Here is a 23,614-nt window from a genome sequence, read left to right on the forward strand (position 1 = left end):
TGAGCGACAGCTAGGAAAATGGTTGGCCCTGTGGCTCAGCCATAAATAAGAACATTTTCTTAAGCGAATTTCCCGCAAAATCAGAAAAATAAGAAGGAGAAGGGAAAAACTTTGCCGCCACATTCGCTGAAGCGCGAGTCCTTCTTCCTCGTGGCTTTTCACCAAAAAGGGAAATGCGGTTGTGCACCTTTTGTTGGACTCCGTCCGGAATTTATATATATATATATATATATATATATTTTATTTTATTTCACATTTCGCTGCTGCCATTTTAATATACAATATTATGTCTTGGCCCCTGTTTTGCGTAAATTTTCCTTCAGTTTTCTTTGAAAATGGAAAAGTGAAGAGAGAGGAGAGAAAGAGAGTGACACGTTTCGCGCTATGAAAATTTATGGAAATTAAAGAAAGTTTCGTGTTTTTTGTCGATAATCGAATGAAAAATGCAAATGCTTGTGAATTTATGGCTGGTTATTATCGTTTCAAATTGTGGTTCATTCTTTGGGGATAATTTAAAGGTTGGTTAAAGATTGAATTACAACTTAGTAAAGTCGGAATAATAACCAACTACTGGTTATGTTTTCACTTTGTTCATTTTTTTGCTATCCACATTGCTTCACATTTATTGATTTTTATACACAGGAATTCCCTTTCGTCCTTACCTGTCCTTATTTTTTTAGATCTGTGTGTGCATCATATCCCTATCAACTATGCTACTTATGCCGCTCGAACAGCTTTTCTAGATGTTCTCTGTCATATTTGCTGCAAAATGCTCACTCACAAAACTTATTCCGCTTGGTCATGCGGCAGTTAAAGCTGCTGCTGCTGCTGCTGCCCTTTTTCCCTTGCCATTTTCCCGCATTTCCCCACTTTCCCATCCTCCATCCACCTTCAAGTGGCATTCTGCGAGAGAATCCTGTCATCTTTTACGCATTCATTTGCAACGCCTTTTTAGTTGGTCCAGTGCGTGTCCCGTTGCCGAGGCGCCTTCATCACATTTCCCAAGCGGCACACTGGGTTTTTTCATTTTCCATCATTTTTCGCAATTATTTGGGAACTTTTAAAATGATTTTTTGAAGAAATTTTCATTTAAATATATTAATAAATATAGAATCAAAGAATGGTATTATAATTTAAGTCAGGAGCTTGTAAAAATGTGAACTAGTCATTTCCGAACCTATAAATCATATATATTCTTGATCAGCAGGAATAACTGAATCGATTTAGGTATCTCCGGCAAAAACTAATTTTTTTCAGAAATTTCCCATTTTTTGAAAAAAAAGGAAAGGTGTTACATCATTAAAATTGCAAAAATCGGCCAAAAAATCACATTTTAAATGGAGTATGCAGTTTTATTAAACTGCTAAAAACTAACATAGTAGTGTTTCCAAATTGAAATTAATGCATTTTGTGGCTTAGTTATGAGATTTCTTAGACTTTGTTTTTCGTAGAAATAGTTATATGAAAATATTGATAAATATTGCTTCAAAGAATGCGAAAAATCGATGCAATTCGATTGTATATTTAAATTCCAAGACGCAAAAGTATATAAATAATGGCTTTTCGAAGTTATTTGCCCTTCATATTAGGTGATTAAAACATAGCTTCTTACTATTATTATTATTAACATTTGCTAACATAAAAAAAACAACTTATTGAACCTCTTCGCTGTTACTGAGCTCTAGATCATGTTATCAAAATGATTAATATCCTTAGAAAGATGTTATGTAAAATATTTTAATAACGATAAGTATTAAATTTACTTTTAAAAGTCCCGAAATCTCTCTCTTGTTCCACTGTGCTTCGAATTGGTAACCCAACTCCAGCTCAAGAATTGGACAGCCACGCCCTCCGTCCCTATTGGGTTACTCCACACCACCCACCCACTCTCCCTCTCTTATCCCTCCTCGGACACCCCCCTTCAAAACCCCCCTTTTCGAACGCCTCTGCCTTCGTCTCATTTCATTTCGTTCCATTTTGTTTTAATAAATTAAAATGTCAACTTGATAAATGAAGGTTTCGTGGCGGCATTTTTGAAGTGGCATCTCCGCTTCCGCATCCGCAAGGCTCCAAACTCACGCACACTCACTTACACACTCTCTCACACACACACACACATACTCCATGGACAGTGGCTAGTGTCCTTTGTGTACGAATTGGGTCCAAAAGGACCTTCAGTAAATTATGTTGTTGTTAGTTTCACTTCATCTGCGAATGCGAATGCGAATGCCAAGGATCTGTTCCCGCTGTGTGTCCTGCGGTTGCCTCTAAGTGGTTATGAGTTAATTTTATTTATTTATTTATATTTTATTGTTATCATCTATTTCACTTTTTTTTTGTCCAATGTCCATTATTTTATTTGCCCGAGAGAGAGAGAAAGAACATATGCGAGTCCCCTAGAATTTTATGGAGCGTTATAGCTTCAAGGAAGGAAAGGAAAGGAAAATAAGGAAGGAGCAAGGATCCCATAAATTCTTTTTTTTTTTCCTTTTTTTTGCCAAACTGTAACCGAAACCGAAAAACCGAAAAGACATTTCCTGTCTCTCATTAAATTTGTCTACGCATTCATTTGTCAGCAAGTCGTAAAAAGTCAGGAAAAAAATGAAAGTTAGGGGATGGGAAGGATTTTTATTTTTAGGCCTTGTCCTTTCCTTTCTTTTTTTATTGTTTCCCATCCGGACACCTGTTTCTTTTTCTTAGCCAGCCTTCGGGGCTTATCATTCAGTCAATGCCCGGGCATCAATTCATCCATCTGGGCCAATGTTGTCCTTGTTGCTTTCCATTCTCTATATATTCGATCCTGGATCCTAGTCAAGGACGAGGCGTAATGTGAATTGATAGATGCAAAAGGGAATGACAAATTACAGGCAGAAATGTGGAGAGACAACGATGGTCTAATCAACATTGTTTGCGATTTCAGTTTCTAAAGGCAAACTTCTGATGTCTAGACGGGGCTATTTATTATAATAAATTAGGGGAAGCTTAGCAGCTAAAGGAATATATATATATTTGTATCGGAAAACTCTTTCTTGAATTTATTTACTTATGTTATATACATTTCTAAGCGCACTTTTGTTGATTACAAGTTGCAATATTTTCCCCTTCAATCAAGTAGAGTTTAAGTCTGAATTTTATGCTTCCCTTTCTCTGTAATTTAGCTAAACTTTTGTTTTATATTTGTTTCATTTTTATTTGTATTTTTGTGTTTTATGTTTTATGGAGGACAATGGCCAAGGAGAGTTGAGAGTATCGGTGGCAGGTGGTCCTATCCTGTCCTGTTTTGTCCTGTCCCTGCTGCTGTTTTGTTAATTTTCCTTTTTTTTGTTTGTTGCTGGCCAGGACTTTGTGCTGGACAGTCCCCGAAGCAAAAGGACATAAAGGACAAACGACGGTGAGTCACCTGAATGACCCCTGGGAGATGTCACAGGAAACATTTGCACATTTCTTCCGGTCTTGTGTCAAATGCTGGCATTAATTGTTAAAAACAAAAGACAAGAGAGCACAGAGAAAAAGCGAGAAACGATCGCTGGGGAAATGTCTTTTTCTCTTTCTTTAACTTGTTGGTATTTCTTTCTTTTGCAACAAATCAACAAAAAAACATACTTGACTTTAAATAAATGCACCGCCAATCCACTTGGATGAGCTCGAATTGCACAAGGAGCTGGGAACTGGGGTTTCGTTCGCCCGCCAAAGTTTGTGTATTAAATTAAAACGCTCAGCGGCAAAAACTTTGCCCCAAAACACACGCACACCCACAACATCCCCTTGGCCAACGTGGCGTATGCGCAATGTCGAAGGCAGTGGAAACCAGACCCTCGTCTCTTACCTGAAAAAAGGAGCAACTTTTGCGCCTTTGTTGGCACTTTCAGCGTAAATCGTTTGCTGGCCCTTTTTGCGAGAAAACACTGAAAGAAAATACGAGTAAACCAATCAATATTTAACAAAGAATTCATTACATTTCAAAGTATCCAAATTAATATTATTTCTCTTAAGCTCTTATATGATTTAATAGATTATTTTCATATGGTTATCCCTAAGTTTCCCTTAAGTTTCCCATCATTATTTTCACTGTCACTTCTTTGCAAGTCCTTTTCGGCATTGCAACTGTTATTAGCTTGGGCAGGAATGGGCGGCATCAGGTTTTGGAAGGAGCATCTGCTGCTGCCACTGCTCCTTTGGTCCTTGTGCGGCGTCTCTGAAGTGCAACTGCAACGGCAGCCTACATCGAAATCCCAAAACAAAACTTTTTCCGGCTGCCACGCGGTTAGTTGAGGGAGGAAAATGGTTGTCGGTGTAGTCGAGAAGCTTGGAAAAATTCGAAACCCAGCTAAGAAAAAGAGAGAAAAAGAAAACAGTAAAAGTAGAGGAAAATGCTTTGGGGAAAACACTGGCAGACGGACTTCGAATGGGGGAAAAGATAGTGTCTTGTAAGAAGGTACTTATATGGCCAGGTATTTTTCCCTTATTTATTACTCGTTTCAAATAATTCGATTAAGGGAAAAGTTTAAATGGGAGAATGAGAGGGAAATTATTAAGATATTACGAAAGCTATTAATAGTTTTGAAAGTGCCAAAGAATATATGTTCTAAATAATATAAAACATATAAGTAAACAAAACAGTTGTATATTAATTTATTAAAACTATTTGCTATGTATTTTTAATGTTTATTTATTCTTCACAAGTTGATTAAATCACTTTGCGTTGCTTTTAAATTATTCATAAATTTTATGACTCAAAAAGAAAAAACAAAACATGATTTATTTATATATCCCACTTTTTTTTATCATAAACATTATACTTAATATGCATTACACACTTTTCAAATTAGCTTTTAGTCAAAGTTGAATTCAACTATTAATCAAAACGGAATTAGGTTTTTACTCTTTACCATACATTAATTTTTTGTTGTTCTCTGACAGATATTAAATTTATGGCCTCCCTTTTTTTTAACGGGTTAATTTTCATTCAATTTTCAACTAAATCTTGTTTATTAAGCCTTAAAAAAAGCAACCCAACGGGGGAGAGCGAGTGAGAGTTTTAAATTAATTATTTATGCGCTTATTTTGGGCCAAAATGTAAAAGCAACAACAATGAGCAAAAGCCAAAAACCGTGCAGACATGAAAGGCTCACAGAAAATTGGCCAACAAAATATCAATTTGATGAAAATCAAACACACAAAAATAACGCAATTAGCGGCTCGAATTTTTGGGGGTGTGGGGTTGAGTCCTTGGCAAAAGAGTCCTGCGTCCTGGCGGAGCAATCATAAATTTGTACCATGCGCTCTCTCTGGCTGTGCCTGGCTTTATGAGTTTTTCGTTTTAATTTCCTCTTGTTAATGGGAAAAGCTCACTCTCCACTCACATAATAAATATGAATTTGATACGAAAAATGCAATTAAAATGTACGAGCAAAAGTCTTGGCTCTATATAGTATATTTTTATATATATATATTATGTATATATATACAGTGACATGGGGTCTGGGAAGCCATTCATGCAAAACATCAAAAGCCTTCCTGCTTCGTCCTTCGTTCTTGTTGCTCTTTTTTTTTTTGTTTTGTAATATTTTCCTCTTATTTTTCCCGGTTGCCTTTGCAATTTTTCATAGCATACTTTGGGGTCGCCGCTTTTCCCCGAGTGGCAAGAAAGTTGCAAGAATTTTTCAATCGAAATACAAATGAAATTATACGTATGCCGTATATGAGTGAGAGAGGGAGGGGCGGAGGCCGCTTTAAGTGAGTTTTCCTTCATTAGCAGTGGAAATGGCAGCAAGAGAGCTAAGCCAAACAAGTGACAGGAGGTGGAGTATATATAATATATATATTATACGTACTATATGGAGAAAAAAGGAGCCAAAGCCAAAGCCAAAGCCTTCGAAAGGCCAAAAGAAAAATAAAGCAAAATTGTTGCCACCAGTTCAAAAGCAATGCAAAAACTGCCTGGAGGGAAAAACAAAGCGCACAAAACAAAAAAAGGCGAACAGAAAAGTAGCAACAGCAGCAGTAGCAAACCCACAGGAAAAACAGTCAGGAAAAATTCTAGGGTAAAAAATGATAGGTTTAGACATACCCTGGAGTCAAAGCAGGCCACTTTCCACAGAGATTTGAGCATAATGCCTCCTAGCCTCCTTGCACTTTCTATAATTTTTATCTAAAATAACTTCATAAATAATGGGTTACACTTGTATCTATATTTTTATACCCTTCTAGCCAACTGATATACCCCTTTTTGCCGAGGATATACACACAGCTGAAAAAAAAAGACAACAAAAGTGGTTAGTAGTTGCTAGAATCTGCGCTTGACTTTGACTTCAATTCAACGCCTTCGAAATTGCCTCGGCGACAGGCTCCTTCGTTGCTTTTCTTACTACAACCTGACTTCCTTTTACCATTTTCCCTCCTCTTTTTCCTACTACTTTTCCCTGTTCCCTCCACATTTTCTTTATTATTTTGCTGCTGTTGTTGTTACCACTTCCGGTTTTGCATTGTGACAAAAACTTATACGCGACTTTGTTGCTGTTTATAAACATTTTTCTTTTTCAAGAAAGCAACAGCCTGGTAAAGTCAGGGATCAGGTTGTAGGGGTTCTAGGATCACTGGGATCAGGTTTCTGTGATTTTTCCTCTGCACATGCGGTTCCCTTATTGTTTGACATTATGTGAAGAAACAGCTGCAGCGATATATGGTATAAGGAGTTCTTGAGGTCACGTTTTTTTCTCCTTGGGACATCCGCCAGGAAGGCATCGAAGAAAGCCACTTCCTTTCGGGATGGATTTCTGAAGTGCAGGCGGAAGTGGGGCTTGGGACCTGCAAGTTTAAAGCCGCATTGTTAAGAACCTGTTGTTGCTGTTACCATTTTTATTAGCCACAATCAATCCGCTTAAGCAGAGAGAGAGAGAGAAAAGAAGACCTTAAGAAACACAAAGAACATAATATAGCAAAAGAAAAGGTAAAAGAAAAAGGGAGAGAGAGAGAGAGAGTAAAGGAAGTCGTCGATAAACGGAAAACGGAAAACGGGGACCGCCCTTTTCTTTTTTCTTCCCATTTCTTTTTTTGTGTCACTCGAGGAAAAGCCCCTCACAACAATGGCGAAAATGAATGGAAAACGCTGTACAAATGACTGGGAAATCTGATACAACAATATGGCTTTTGGCCGATGTTCAGTAATCCGGGTAATCAGTAATCCGTAATCAGTAATCGGTGAATCGGATGAGCCGGCAAGACCATTATATTTTGGAAAGGATAAAGTGGAGGGAGTGGTTGCCCTTTCTAAATATTAAATATTTTGTAAAGTAACAGGATAATTTAAAAGGAACTCAAAAGCAGCAAAAGCAAAGTTAATGCCAAATCGATCAGAGGGGAGTATATATCCTGGCCATCAATTCAGTGCCTGCCTAAGAGGCCTGCCATTGAAATCGTTGCATTGAACACCAAATGGCCATTATGTGAGCTGTACTGTGCCCTGTGTCACTTGATTTGTGTGAGGCTGGGAGAACGTTGTGATTCGTGACTCCGTGAATCGTGATTTACATGGACACGTTCGGGAAAAGGCAAAAACAAGGCACATCAGCGATTAATTTCCAATGAGAACCGGACAAGAACAAGGTGCTTAGATGGGGGAATTTATGTGCTCAAACTAAACCCTTAATTTTTATAGTAAACAGTATATATTTTCCTTGTTTAAATTATATTTTATATAACCCATTTTTTCCTTATAAAAACCATCCTTTTATTTTGTAAATAACTTTTTATATATATTCGCACAGCATTTATGTTTTGCTGTTTGCATATGCATTTAGCTTCGTTAGAGTCTGAGCCGCTTTTCCTGTCCCGCTTTTCCAGCTATTTGCAAGGGCTTAATTGTCGCAGTACCCAAAGGGGTGGTGGGGAAGGAGGAAAAACTCAAACTCCGCCCACATTTTTGGCCATTTTTCACGTCCCCCTCCCCCAATGGCAGTGGAAATCGTACCAAAAATTGTGCCCATCGTTGTCGTTGGCTTTCAATGAAATTTCGTTGAGCATTTTTGTGCACAAGGCGATGATCATCTCTCCTCCACTTTTTGGGAGATGACACTTGCTAGATACCCTGGAATCAGGTGGGTTATAGTCTCTGTAAGCTCTATGGGTGCTGAGATACCTTGAGTGAGAGAGAGTTCATAGTCCCAGGAATGGGTATTAAAAGTTGTGCCAACCAGGGAAACAAACAAACAAAAAAAAAAGAGAAAATAGAGGATCAGGACAAATGTTTTCCACTGCTTCGTTGATAAAAATTGCATGCATGGTTACACTGGAAAAAATCTTAAATAAAGTGTAAATAAGAAGAAAGAAAACTAAGAGAAGATGACAATTAAAACCTTCAAGCCAAGAAAGGAGCTTTACTTAAAGTTAATTTATTACAGTTTATTTTTCTCTTATTTTATAGAACCCTCTTAAAAATTGTTTAATTTTTGTACTGTTAAATTTCTGTTTTAGAAATGTTACCCATTTCTTTGCAGTGTACTGTCTGTCTGCTGCTCGAGAAAATATGGCGCAATAAAGTTTGGCGCTCTCGCGACATGAGCGCATTTTTGAAGGCTCCTGTTGAGTTTTTGTGTGTGCAGACACTCAGTGGGGTGGAGGGGAGGTGTGTGTGAGGAGGGGAAAAAAAGGGTGAAAAGTGGGTGCAGACTGTGTGTGTGTGTGTGTGTGGAAAATGTGTGGAACTTTTGGTGTGTGGAAAGGGAGAAAATGGTAGCATGCATGCCGTTTCTATCGCTGCCAAAATTTTTAATTTCGAATTGCGCCCGAGGCCATTTCAAGTCAACACGACCACGGAAAATCTATATATATACACTCCCAGACTATATGTTACTGTCTTTTTTTTGAGTGTATATGTAACCTGAGTGCACAGGGCACAGAAGTTTCTTTTGCAATCTTTTCATAATTAATAAAGTTTGGCTGAAATTAATGCAGTTATCGCCAAGAACCACACGTGTCTAAAGTTGTAACTATTTAATATTAGGTATGGAGAGGTGTTTAAAGGGATTTTTAATTTAACAAAAATAGCAAATTAAATATAAATAGAAAGGGATTTAAGGTATTATATTTTTAAGTTATTTATATACATATATTTGAAGTCCTGGAGAAAAACAAACATATTTTAATAATAATGTTTGAAGTCCTTAAGAAAAAACATTGGGTTTTTAAAGCTTCGTTTTTAGTGAATTTCTTTTAAAAACTCAATGAAAAATTTTTTCTATAAACAAAATAAGGTTTTTTTCATGTTTTATTTTTGTGTTTATTCATTTTTTATTTTAAATATTTTGTAGACGTCTCTTTCTATATATATTGACCTTAGATATCTGTATTAATTTGTACTTTTTCCAGACTTTAAATTACTTTCAATTTGTTAATTCCTGCGTGAGAATTTTCATTTGTCCTCCAATGTTATTTTCAGTTTTCCTTGGCTTTTTGCATTGCTTTTTGATTGCTGCTTTTCCCGGTTTTTTTTCCCCCTTAGCCCCGATTTTTCCCCCTCGTTTCCAATCAGAAACGTGGGCCATTTGTTGATTTTTGGCCAATACCCATGTCCATTCAGAATGTGTGTGTGTGTGTGTTACTAGAGTGTCTGTGTGTGTGTGTATGTTGTGTGTGTGTGACAAACAAAAGGCGACATCGTCATCGATGACTAATTTGTATCAACCGGGGAACCGAATCAACAACAATGGCCAACCGATGGAAACAACAGCGAAACAACAATGCCGGCAACAGGTGTGTGCCAAGTGCGATAAATGAATTTTCAAGTGCCCAGAAAAGGCAGAAAAAAATCCCTAAAACATACAACAAAATTTAATTAATTAACTTCCGAAGAAGCAGTTTCAATTAATACAATATAAATTATATATGTTTATGGTAAAAAACAATAAAGTAATGCCTGCTTTCATTTCATTTACCTATACATTTATATGTAGATATAGTCTTGCGACTTTCATAAAATTTTACACAAAATTCTAGATTAATATATGGGGACTATATATCAAATTTGATGAAAATCTATTGTAAACTGGAAAAGTTAAAATTTGTTTTCTTAGAAGTTTCCTATCGTTCCTATGGCATCTATATATATGTATATATATAAAGTCAACCGATTCGCCATTCTCCGATTTATATACTAGTAAAATTATACCCAAGAATAACTCCATAGTTTCATTCAAATTGCTTAAATTTGTTCCGAAACAAAACTCGCACATCTGTGCTTATGATTCCCAACTGGTTCAAACATCCCCGGAACGAAGTGACCGCTGCCGGCCACGTCTCAGAAATGTGTTGTGTTGCAAAGTTGCAAGTCATTGTTTATTAGTGTTCAAAGTTAGTTAGGTATCTTACATAGTTACTGGTCAAGGATACTTAGTGATCATGGATACTTACTGGTCATAGATACTTACTGTTCAGAGTTACTTAATGTTCATTGATACTTACTGATCATAGGTACTTGCTGGTCCTAGTTAATTACTGGTCATAGATACTTACTGGTTATAGATACTTACTCTTCATAGTTAATCTTCATATCATATGATTCCCAACTGGTTCAAACATCCCCGGAACGAAGTGACCGCTGCCGGCCACGTCTGAGAAATGTGTTGTGTTGCAAAGTTGCAAGTCATTGTTTATTAGTGTTCAAAGTTAGTTAGGTATCATACATAGTTACTGGTCAAGGATACTTACTGATCATGGATACTTACTGGTCATAGATACTTACTGTTCAGAGTTATTTAATGTCCATTGATACTTACTGATCATAGCTACTTGCTGGTCTTAGTTAATTTCTGGTCATAGATACTTACTGTTCATAGATACTTACTCTTCATAGTTAATCTTCATATCATATGATTCCCAACTGGTTCAAACATCCCAGGAACGAAGTGACCGCTGCCGGCCACGTCTCAGAAATGTGTTGTGTTGCAAAGTTGCAAGTCATTGTTTATTAGTGTTCAAAGTTAGTTAGGTATCATACATAGTTACTGGTCAAGGATACTTACTGATCATGGATACTTACTGGTCATAGATACTTACTGTTCAGAGTTATTTAATGTCCATTGATACTTACTGATCATAGGTACTTGCTGGTTCTAGTTAATTACTGGTCTTAGTTAATTACTGGTCATAGATACTTACTCTTCATAGTTAATCTTCATATCATATGATTCCCAACTGGTTCAAACATCCCCGGAACGAAGTGACCGCTGCCGGCCACGTCTGAGAAATGTGTTGTGTTGCAAAGTTGCAAGTCATTGTTTATTAGTGTTCAAAGTTAGTTAGGTATCATACATAGTTACTGGTCAAGGATACTTACTGATCATGGATACTTACTGGTCATAGATACTTACTGTTCAGAGTTACTTAATGTTCTTGATACTTACTGATCATAGGTACTTGCTGGTCCTAGTTAATTACTGGTCTTAGTTAATTACTGGTCATAGATACTTACTCTTCATAGTTAATCTTCATATCATATGATTCCCAACTGGTTCAAACATCCCCGGAACGAAGTGACCGCTGCCGGCCACGTCTGAGAAATGTGTTGTGTTGCAAAGTTGCAAGTCATTGTTTATTAGTGTTCAAAGTTAGTTAGGTATCATACATAGTTACTGGTCAAGGATACTTACTGATCATGGATACTTACTGGTCATAGATACTTACTGTTCAGAGTTACTTAATGTTCTTGATACTTACTGATCATAGGTACTTGCTGGTCCTAGTTAATTACTGGTCTTAGTTAATTACTGGTCATAGATACTTACTCTTCATAGTTAATCTTCATATCATATGATTCCCAACTGGTTCAAACATCCCCGGAACGAAGTGACCGCTGCCGGCCACGTCTGAGAAATGTGTTGTGTTGCAAAGTTGCAAGTCATTGTTTATTAGTGTTCAAAGTTAGTTAGGTATCATACATAGTTACTGGTCAAGGATACTTACTGATCATGGATACTTACTGGTCATAGATACTTACTGTTCAGAGTTACTTAATGTTCTTGATACTTACTGATCATAGGTACTTGCTGGTCCTAGTTAATTACTGGTCTTAGTTAATTACTGGTCATAGATACTTACTCTTCATAGTTAATCTTCATATCATATGATTCCCAACTGGTTCAAACATCCCCGGAACGAAGTGACCGCTGCCGGCCACGTCTGAGAAATGTGTTGTGTTGCAAAGTTGCAAGTCATTGTTTATTAGTGTTCAAAGTTAGTTAGGTATCATACATAGTTACTGGTCAAGGATACTTAGTGATCATGGATACTTACTGATCATGGATACTTACTGGTCATAGATACTTACTGTTCAGAGTTATTTAATATCCATTGATACTTACTGATCATAGGTACTTGCTGGTTCTAGTTAATTACTGGTCTTAGTTAATTACTGGTCATAGATACTTACTCTTCATAGTTAATCTTCATATCATATGATTCCCAACTGGTTCAAACATCCCCGGAACGAAGTGACCGCTGCCGGCCACGTCTGAGAAATGTGTTGTGTTGCAAAGTTGCAAGTCATTGTTTATTAGTGTTCAAAGTTAGTTAGGTATCTTACATAGTTACTGGTCAAGGGTACTTAGTGATCATGGATACTTACTGGTCATAGATACTTACTGTTCAGAGTTATTTAATGTCCATTGATACTTACTGATCATAGGTACTTGCTGGTCCTAGTTAATTACTGGTCTTAGTTAATTACTGGTCATAGATACTTACTCTTCATAGTTAATCTTCATATCATATGATTCCCAACTGGTTCAAACATCCCCGGAACGAAGTGACCGCTGCCGGCCACGTCTGAGAAATGTGTTGTGTTGCAAAGTTGCAAGTCATTGTTTATTAGTGTTCAAAGTTAGTTAGGTATCATACATAGTTACTGGTCAAGGATACTTACTGATCATGGATACTTACTGGTCATAGATACTTACTGTTCAGAGTTACTTAATGTTCTTGATACTTACTGATCATAGGTACTTGCTGGTCCTAGTTAATTACTGGTCTTAGTTAATTACTGGTCATAGATACTTACTCTTCATAGTTAATCTTCATATCATATGATTCCCAACTGGTTCAAACATCCCCGGAACGAAGTGACCGCTGCCGGCCACGTCTGAGAAATGTGTTGTGTTGCAAAGTTGCAAGTCATTGTTTATTAGTGTTCAAAGTTAGTTAGGTATCATACATAGTTACTGGTCAAGGATACTTACTGATCATGGATACTTACTGGTCATAGATACTTACTGTTCAGAGTTACTTAATGTTCTTGATACTTACTGATCATAGGTACTTGCTGGTCCTAGTTAATTACTGGTCTTAGTTAATTACTGGTCATAGATACTTACTCTTCATAGTTAATCTTCATATCATATGATTCCCAACTGGTTCAAACATCCCCGGAACGAAGTGACCGCTGCCGGCCACGTCTGAGAAATGTGTTGTGTTGCAAAGTTGCAAGTCATTGTTTATTAGTGTTCAAAGTTAGTTAGGTATCATACATAGTTACTGGTCAAGGATACTTACTGGTCATGGATACTTACTGGTCATAGATACTTACTGTTCAGAGTTATTTAATGTCCATTGATACTTACTGATCATAGGTACTTGCTGGTCCTAGTTAATTACTGGTCTTAGTTAATTACTGGTCATAGATACTTACTCTTCATAGTTAATCTTCATATCATATGATTCCCAACTGGTTCAAACATCCCCGGAACGAAGTGACCGCTGCCGGCCACGTCTGAGAAATGTGTTGTGTTGCAAAGTTGCAAGTCATTGTTTATTAGTGTTCAAAGTTAGTTAGGTATCATACATAGTTACTGGTCAAGGATACTTACTGGTCATGGATACTTACTGGTCATAGATACTTACTGTTCAGAGTTACTTAATGTTCATTGATACTTACCGATCATAGGTACTTGCTGGTCTTAGTTAGTTTCTGGTCATAGATACTTAGTGGTTATAGATACTTACTCTTCATAGTTAATCTTCATATCATATGATTCCCAACTGGTTCAAACATCCCCGGAACGAAGTGACCGCTGCCGGCCACGTCTGAGAAATGTGTTGTGTTGCAAAGTTGCAAGTCATTGTTTATAAGTGTTCAAAGTTAGTTAGGTATCATACATAGTTACTGGTCAAGGATACTTACTGATCATGGATACTTACTGGTCATAGATACTTACTGTTCAGAGTTACTTAATGTTCATTGATACTTACCGATCATAGGTACTTGCTGGTCTTAGTTAATTTCTGGTCATAGATACTTAGTGGTTATAGATACTTACTCTTCATAGTTAATCTTCATATCATATGATTCCCAACTGGTTCAAACATCCCCGGAACGAAGTGACCGCTGCCGGCCACGTCTGAGAAATGTGTTGTGTTGCAAAGTTGCAAGTCATTGTTTATTAGTGTTCAAAGTTAGTTAGGTATCATACATAGTTACTGGTCAAGGATACTTACTGGTCATGGATACTTACTGGTCATAGATACTTACTGTTCAGAGTTACTTAATGTTCATTGATACTTACCGATCATAGGTACTTGCTGGTCTTAGTTAATTTCTGGTCATAGATCCTTAGTGGTTATAGATACTTACTCTTCATAGTTAATCTTCATATCATAAGATTCCCAACTGGTTCAAACATCCCCGGAACGAAGTGACCGCTGCCGGCCACGTCTCAGAAATGTGTTGTGTTGCAAAGTTGCAAGTCATTGTTTATTGGTGTTCAAAGTTAGTTAGGTATCATAAATAGTTACTGGTCATGGATACTTACTGATCATGGATCCTTACTGGTCATAGATACTTACTGTTCAGAGTTACTTAATGTTCATTGATACTTACTGATCATAGGTACTTGCTGGTCCTAGTTAATTACTGGTCTTAGTTAATTACTGGTCATAGATACTTACTCTTCATAGTTAATCTTCATATCATATGATTCCCAACTGGTTCAAACATCCCCGGAACGAAGTGACCGCTGCCGGCCACGTCTGAGAAATGTGTTGTGTTGCAAAGTTGCAAGTCATTGTTTATTAGTGTTCAAAGTTAGTTAGGTATCATACATAGTTACTGGTCAAGGATACTTACTGATCATGGATACTTACTGGTCATAGATACTTACTGTTCAGAGTTACTTAATGTTCTTGATACTTACTGATCATAGGTACTTGCTGGTCCTAGTTAATTACTGGTCTTAGTTAATTACTGGTCATAGATACTTACTCTTCATAGTTAATCTTCATATCATATGATTCCCAACTGGTTCAATCATCCCCGGAACGAAGTGACCGCTGCCGGCCACGTCTCAGAAATGTGTTGTGTTGCAAAGTTGCAAGTCATTGTTTATTGGTGTTCAAAGTTAGTTAGGTATCATAAATAGTTACTGGTCATGGATACTTACTGATCATAGTTAATTGCTAATCATATTTACTTACCTTTCATAGTTAATTTCTTCTCATTGTGACTTTCTGGTCATAGTAACTTAATGTTGAAAGATACTTACTGATCCTATACAGTTAACATCCGTTTCGCTGGCAGTTTTATTCAAGACTTAAATTTAAGGATAAAAATTACTCTAAAGCTAGGAAATTTCTCAAGTGCTGTCTGAAGAATAATTCCCGGGTATTAAACATAATATATTCCTCGTCTGATTCGTGATTCTTTAGCCACTTGGGGCACCTCCGACTCCTCGTCCTTTTTTTCTCAGACGCTTGACATGAAAACAAAAAGCCGAGGAGGGGAAGGGGGTGTAGGATTACCTCGATTCCCGCCACATTTTCCGGCTTTTCCGGGACGCCGGAGTTGGGCATTAGGGGGCTCCGACTCATAAAAGCTACAAATAATCGCGCATTTATTACGCTTATATGCCATGTGCACCAGGAAAAACAAGAAAAGCAACAAGAAAACACACACATGTTGCCTTTATTTATTTAATGCGGTGCAAAATTGGGTTGGTGCACTCAGAAAAACCAATGGGAGTTTCTAACAGAAAATTAGGAATTTTATTTAATTGAAAATTGTATCTTCTCAATGTATTTCCATAGCAGTCAAAAGCTTAAAACTAAGTGAAGGAGTCATTTCCGACCCTATAAATCATATATATTCTTGATCAGCATCAACAGGCAAATTTTTCTAGCTATAGCCGGCCGAAAAAAAATTTTTTCAGAAATTTCCCATTTTTCGGAAAAAAGGAAAGGGGTTACATCATTAAAATTTGCGAAAATCGGCAAAAAATTCACATTTTAAATGGAGTATGCAGTTTTGTTAACCTGCTAAAAACTAACATAGGAGTGCTTTCCGAATTAAAATTAATGCATTTTTGGCTTAATTATGAGATTTTTTTACTTTGATTTGACAATAAAATAGCCTTATAAAAATATAGATTTAAAGACCGGGAATATTTTAAACTTAGTTATAATAGATTTTCAATAATTCGATTTCCTATAATTAAATTGTTAACTGGAATGATTTATAACCTTCCGCTTTCCGAAGTTAACTTTGTTTCTTGTTTAATATAATTTTAGACTAACAATTGAGATTTATTTTAACCTTAAATACTTTTCCTAAAAATACTCAAAAAAGCATAAAACCCTATTATTTCCCTCAGTGCAAGTGCTTCATTTTTCCCTTATTTTTTCTACATTGTTTTTGTTCGCTTTTTTGTTTCTTTTTGCACATTACCATTTCGTGCAAAATTTGATCATTATTATTGTTATTACTATTATTATGCGCCGTCCTAATTCGCACAGATTTAGCAGCTTTCGCACAGCTTTGGCATCTCCCCCATCCATGGCTCACCTCATCTTGGCCAGAAGATTCCAATTCCAATTTCTCCCGCTGGCTTTTGGCCAAAACCGAATTCAGAATTTGCGGTTGGCCGTCGCCTAATAAGCCAAGAGGCAGCGCGTAATGCCCTTAAGTCGATAATTAGGGGCCGTGTATGATGAGGAGGACAAGGACTATGATGACTATGGCATTGTTGTGGTTATCCCTAAACCCCCCACCACCACCCCCTCTCTATCTGAGAAGGATCTATATCCTGGGTTACATATCTTGAGAACAGTGTTTAGGCATTGGCATTGGGAAACTGCTACTGGTTTAATCAATTATTAGGAGGAAAGTGTAGAGGTTCCTTGGGAGGGATATTTAAATGAGTTCGGGGATTTTTTAAGGTAGTTAAATAAGTTATAAATTAAGTATATTTAATCTAAAGTATAAGGTTTTTAAATTATACATTAAATAATTATTTTATAAGCTTCTTAAGACTTTATGATAAGTATTATCTAGTTATAAGTCTCCCAGAAATAGCTCTATTTTATGTATATAATTAATGAACTCATTTCAATTGAAGCAGAAAACTTCTCAAGTCTGTTTTAAATTCTATAAATGCCATAAATCCTTTAATTAATCTTTTATTTACATATAATAATAATCATTATTATTATAACCATTATCCTTAACATTATTATTATTATATTTCAACTCAAACTTTTTCTTAATTCCTTGCAGGTCTCTCTCCCCAAGGACTCGAAGGTGAGTTGAAGACACTTTAAATATGTTAGTATATACAAATATATATATATATATATCTCAATTTTTGGGGGATTGCCAGTAGCCCAAGGATATGGGATATGGGATACGGGCTAAGGATAAAGATACAGATACAGATACTTATACAGATACAGATACATCTACAGCGATACTCATCTGAGACAGCTGTCTTGGCATTTTAAGTGAGCCGCTTCACCCCGGCTTTTCCATGGCTCCGATAACATAAGCAATCGACCCAAAAAGTTGGTCAATTGGCAATAAAATCAAAAGCGAAAAAAAGAAGTTCAAGTTCGGTGGAAAATTTCACAGAAGGAGAAGCAGGAGGTAGAGGAGGGGAAAAACTCGGCTGCTGGGAAAGTTCTTTTGGCTCGCCGAAAGTCCAAGTCCGAGGCGTGACTGGCATTGGGAAATCGGGGCGGTCGCTGAGTTGGTTCATAAAACGCTTTGTACGCTCAAACAGACACAGTAATTGGCGATACACCCAGGCACACACACCCAGGCACACACCCATTACACACACACACACACACCAGGACTAGGGCTTGTCCTTGTTTTACTTGGCTGCTTTTTTTTATATTACTTTTTTTTGTTGTTTAATAATCTTAGCAACCGACATGTAGGTGCTCTCTAAGGTGGCTTTAGGGATATTTTTAAACTTATTACTATATAGTATTAACTACAGTTTAAAAACCTTTAAACAAAAATTCTTGAAAGGATATTTAATTAAAGTTTATTTAAGAAATGTTTTTTTATAGATTTTTAAAATACTTTGTCAGAAAAAATATAATTTCTATGAAGAATATTTTAGGAACAAAATATCAAAGCTAGTTTAAAGTTGAAATATTAAATATTATAAGGTAATATCCCATTGACAAATATTCTATAATTTATTTGATTTCATTTTTTCTACCAGAAAATATAAAAAATATATATAAACCACAGCTTTAAATAAATATATTAATATTAATATTTTATATTGTTTTAAATATATTATTTAAATCTTTTCAATAATATTTTCTTGAACAAAATTTAAGGGATGGCTTTAAAAAACTTTCGTAAATATAAAAAAAAAAAAAAAAAAATCATTTCTATGAAAAATATTTGGAAAATAAATATAAATAATACGCAGTTAAAAGAAAAATATTAAAAGTACAATTTTATTAAGCTAAAGCTTAAGCTTTATTAAGCCTTTATTTAAGATATGTTTTTGACAGATTTAGAAAATAATTTTTCAGGATATAAAATCTTTTAAAAAAAGAATATTATTAAATTTAAGCTAAATCCTAGTTAAAAATTGATTTTTTAAATGCTGCATACTCATTTCTTAGTACAAAATATTGGATAAATTATTTAATATTATATTTATATAAACAAAAACATAGATAAAACCAGGCTCAAAATTTAAATAATAGAGTCCTTTTTTTAAATGTTTCTTAAGGTAAAGATCTATTCTAAGATTATTATATTCAAATTAAATATGACACCCAGTTAAAATTTCTATTGCAAAATTGTAAAGAATTATTTTCCGTATCACAGAATATTGTACAATATCTATATGATTTTTTCTCAACTAAAAAACATTCCTAAGCTTGTGTGTTAGTCGCAAGGACTCTGTTTTCCTTTTGCCGGTTTTTGGGGGAAAAACTTTGGCGGCGACGGCGACGCGCCTTTCATAAACTTTGAGTGTTTCTGTTGCTGGCATGCACTTACTACATTCCGTTTTCCTTTGGCTTTTCTTTTTTTGATTTCCTTGGCCTCTCTCGCATTTATTTGTATTACGCTCAGCTTTGTTCGTCCTTTTTTTCCCCCCATTTTTTTTATTGAGTGGCCATCTTCTGGCTGTCTCCCTCTGTGTGTGTGTGTGTTCTGGAATTTTAGTGAAAAATTATTTATTATAAAATCCATCCGAGCAGCAACGAAATTATGAGGGAAATTTCCGTTCGTTTTCTGGCTGCTGCGCTTTCTTTTTGGCTCTAGTGCGGATATTTATATACATAACTGTAGCCAGTCGGAATCGCATTTCAATGCAATAAGCAAGTTTATTCCTTTGGCCAAAGCAAGAAAAAAAAATGGAAAAAGGAAAAAGGAAAACTATAAGGGAGCATACTTGAAATTCGGCTTCGTTAGCAGCTGCTGCCTGCATTTTGCCGGGTCTCAGCCATACCAAATTGCATTTCCCAGTCATAATCTGATGCCCGCCTGCCAGAGTGCACTCTGTCCTCGAATTTTCCGGGGGAAAAGCGCTGCCAGAGAGAGGGAGAGGGAGGGGGCAGGAAGGGAGGACCCATAGACAGCCAAGTCGATGGTTATAGGCGATGGGATTTTATCAAATTTTAGCTGCACTATTGCCTCGGCTCCATCAAGCTGCCACCTGTTAAATAATCAAGCAGCAGGGGAGAGTTAAAGGATAAAGGAGGAAAAGCAGGAGGGAAATTTGAGGGGAAAACCTAGCAGACAAAATACTTGATAAATTTAATTTAGAGATACTTAGCAAGCGTTGAGTAAATGTAAGCCAAGAGAGGGTATAAATAAATAATAATAATACAAATAAATAATACAACTTGTAATGATAAAAGTGCTTTTTAATATCAATATAATATCAAATCACAGTTACCTTGAATAAATTTCTGTTTAGTTTTTCTGCAAACTAAATATTTATTCTATTCATTCATTTATTTAGCTTTGAATTTCACTTGAAATTAATTACATTTCACATATCATACAGTGGCGATAATGTCTCTTGCATATTGATTAATTAGATGGCTTCAAAGTAGCGGAAGGAGTAAGTGCATCAGCTTAATGAATTTGCACTTCATCGAGCGTCACAAAGAAGTAATTACCTAATGCAAAATGCGGGGGGGAAATGGAAAACTCCACCAGAATCCAGAGTTCCCTGAATTCAGAGTCCAAAGTCCGTTTTGCAACCGCAAAATCAAAGCTCCTTCAGCGCAGAAAGACACACAAACAAAAGTGCCGGACGAGGTGGATGAGTGACTGGATGACTGAATGTCTGGATGACTGCGTTTCAGCTTTTCGTCCTGAATCCTTGGTTCCTTGTTCCTTGTTCCCTTGTTGCTGGTCCCTGCTGGCCACCACTTGTGGCCATTCTCTCAGCTAAGCAGCACCGACACCAAAGCCAAATGAGTTCAGCGCCCGCAGCCAGGGACAAAAGACAGGACAACGGAAAAAGGAAAAGCTAGAGGGGTGGAGAGAGGGGATAGAGGGGAGAGAAGGGAGGTATGAAAATTCCAGTGAAAAGGGGAAAGTCCAGAGAGACAGGACAGAGGGCAAGTGCAACTACAGGCTACACTATGAGGTTTTTCTACGGCCAAAACAGACACAAAGAATACCTTATATTAAGTAACTATGCATTAATTTGTATAGTTAAATATTAGATAATTGTATTACTTTATTTTATATAAAAAAACATAAATAAGATTTTTTTTTATATATAATATATTATAAATAATAAGTGGAGTAAAGCTAAGCTTTATGTGAATCAGTTTCCTAATTCGTCACATTACGCATACGCCCCGTGATCATGCAAATTAAATTTTGCTAATTCAATTAAACCTGCACTTTCTAATCAATTTATTTATTACCACTTTAAGAAGAAAATTCTTGTAAATTCCAGCATTCGGGCTGCTTTTCTTTTGAGGTTTTCCACAGAGAGTAGTTTCCACTGCTGCCTGCTGCTAACGAGCGGCGAGTCGAGCAATGATTGCGGTTACTTTGCTGGTTTTCAATTCATTTTTCATGGCACCTCCTTGGCAGGCGCTGGTAAGGTGTCCTTATTGTGTGATCCTGCCATCTGCCGCTTGTTAAGCACTTTAAACAATGTGGCAGCAATGGCACTCTTGTCTTGTTAAATTTAATTTTGCCACTTGCCTCGACCAATGACAGGGCACAAAATGAATTCCGACAGACAGTCCCTAGGAATGAGAGAAGTGATGCATTCCCCCCATTCCGAGACACTTTTCCTTCTCGTTTTCTTTTTTTTTTTGCTGTAGTATACTTTCCTATTTGTTGTTTTTTTGGGTGAAGAGAGACGGACAATTTGTCAAATGAATTCCGAGTCATTTTGGAAAATTGCATAAGCAGTGAAGGAAAGGCGAGGTACCCGGGGAATCCCCGGTATGCAACAGCATCAAGGCACAAAATATATACATATATATATATATTATTTTAAATGCATTTTCACTTTAGATATTATACGTACCTGGGCGGAGTCGACTGGGGAACAACAAACGAGTTCAGCAAATTGTTCGCCCGCATTGTTTCACGCTGCAGCAACAGCAGCGTAAAATTTAATTTTCCAATTAAATGGCGAAAGTTTTCCACGCTTCCTATTTTTTTTTTGTTTTTTGTTTTTTTTTATTTCTTCCGCTTCGCGTTCCTGTTGTTGCGGAAAGTTTGTATTTTTTGGCCATCAAACTGACATTGGGGAATATTACAAAAAACCCCCAAAACGCAGCGGGCGAGATAAAACATTCAGCCGGCAAAAATAGAAATAAAAGGGAATCAAACTGAAAAGCGTCGCGGAAAACTGCAAAAACGGAAAACAGAGAGTGGTCCATTCTGGCGATTGCATTTGTTTTTGGCGTATCGGATGCACAAACATTTTTCAGCTCAACGGAAAAATTGCTTTAAAAATATATATAGTATATATATAGAATGTATATATGTTTTCGTGCCTTAAAAAATTTATGTATTTTCGAACAAGAGAGGGTGCAGTAAAAGGGATATATGTTAATAATATGACACGAAAAAAATCATTTGAAACCTTATAGATTTTTTTAAGAATTTATAATAGGTTTTCGTATTGGATCGTTATATAGTAAAATATTTTTAAAGCAATTAAAAAGCTGTTAAAATACTTTAGAATTTATTTGTAACCAGAGAAACATTTTATTTTATAGAAATATAAGTAAAACTTATAATTAGAATTTAACTTTTCATTTAAAGCCCATTTTAAAAAACAAAACAAATTTTTTGTTATATCCTAACATATATTTCAAACATATATTTCAAACATATTTAATTAGAAATAGACTTATGTAACCCTTAATTATTAATTAAAAAACTTTGCAGTATGCAATTGAACTAAAGGATCCAATCGGAAATGGATCAAACCAAAGCTTTAAATATTTTTATTGATAGATTCGATATTTATTAATAGTCTTATATGACAATATTTTACACAAATTAAATTTTAAAAATCTCATAACTAAGCCAAAAATGCTTTAATTTCAATTCGGAAAGCACTCCTAGGTTAGTTTTTAGCAGGTTAACAAAACTGCATACTCCATTTAAAATGTAAATTTTTTGCCGATTTTTGCAAATTTTTTTTATTTCCGAAAAATGGAAAATTTCTTTTTTCGGCGGGATATAGCTAGAAAGATTTGTCTGTTGATGCTGATCAAGAATATATATGGTTTATAGAGTTGGAAATGGTTCCTTCACTGCATTTTTCATGGCCTTAATGGCCATAAAGCAAATACATAAATATTGCAAAAGAATTAATTTTAAAGCATAAAACTTTTTTTTTTAATTAGCGAAATGTATTTGGTTTAAACAAAGATAGTTAACTTATTGTTAAGGTCGTAGAAAATTATGGAAAATATTTAAAAAACTATTTATAGTCAGAAAATAATTTTTTTATGATCAAATCTAACAAGAACTTATAGTTGGACATTCAACTTTTAATGTAAAATCAATATTTTATCATTCAATGAGCTTATCTTTAAAACCTCACATTTATTCATAGCACAACTATATTAATTTAAACTATTTTGACCCTAAATTATTAATTAAAAACTATTTCCAAACTTATTTAATTGAAAAATCCCCCCGTTTCCTTTGATATTTCCCCCCCTCATCAAAACCCAACAATTTTCCAGGGTAACTGGGGAACTGCGACCGCAAAAAGTTGGTAGCCGAGAATATTGTGATTGCCCCAAAGGACCACACTATATGCAAACACACATCTAGTATGGCATCGATTAATTAACTATCGCGAAATTGTTGGAAACTCTCACA

At 35.9% G+C, this 23,614-nt stretch overlaps 1 protein-coding gene across 18 annotated transcripts in view; it reads left to right on the top strand.

Moving 5' to 3' along the window:
• Positions 1-23,614, top strand: part of LOC147643180 (uncharacterized) — a 335,120-nt gene that overhangs the window by 226,304 nt on the left and 85,202 nt on the right. For all 18 annotated transcript variants that reach the window (XR_015272242.1, XR_015272243.1, XR_015272245.1 and 15 more), the window contains one exon: positions 17,534-17,557. The gene's annotated coding sequence lies outside the window, so the exon portion shown is untranslated. The remainder of the gene's footprint in view (positions 1-17,533; positions 17,558-23,614) is intronic.

This window comes from Drosophila serrata, unplaced genomic scaffold (assembly GCF_035046125.1).
Source record: "Drosophila serrata isolate PLE 108 unplaced genomic scaffold, ASM3504612v1 contig_276, whole genome shotgun sequence".
NCBI classification, from domain to species: Eukaryota; Metazoa; Arthropoda; class Insecta; order Diptera; family Drosophilidae; genus Drosophila; species Drosophila serrata.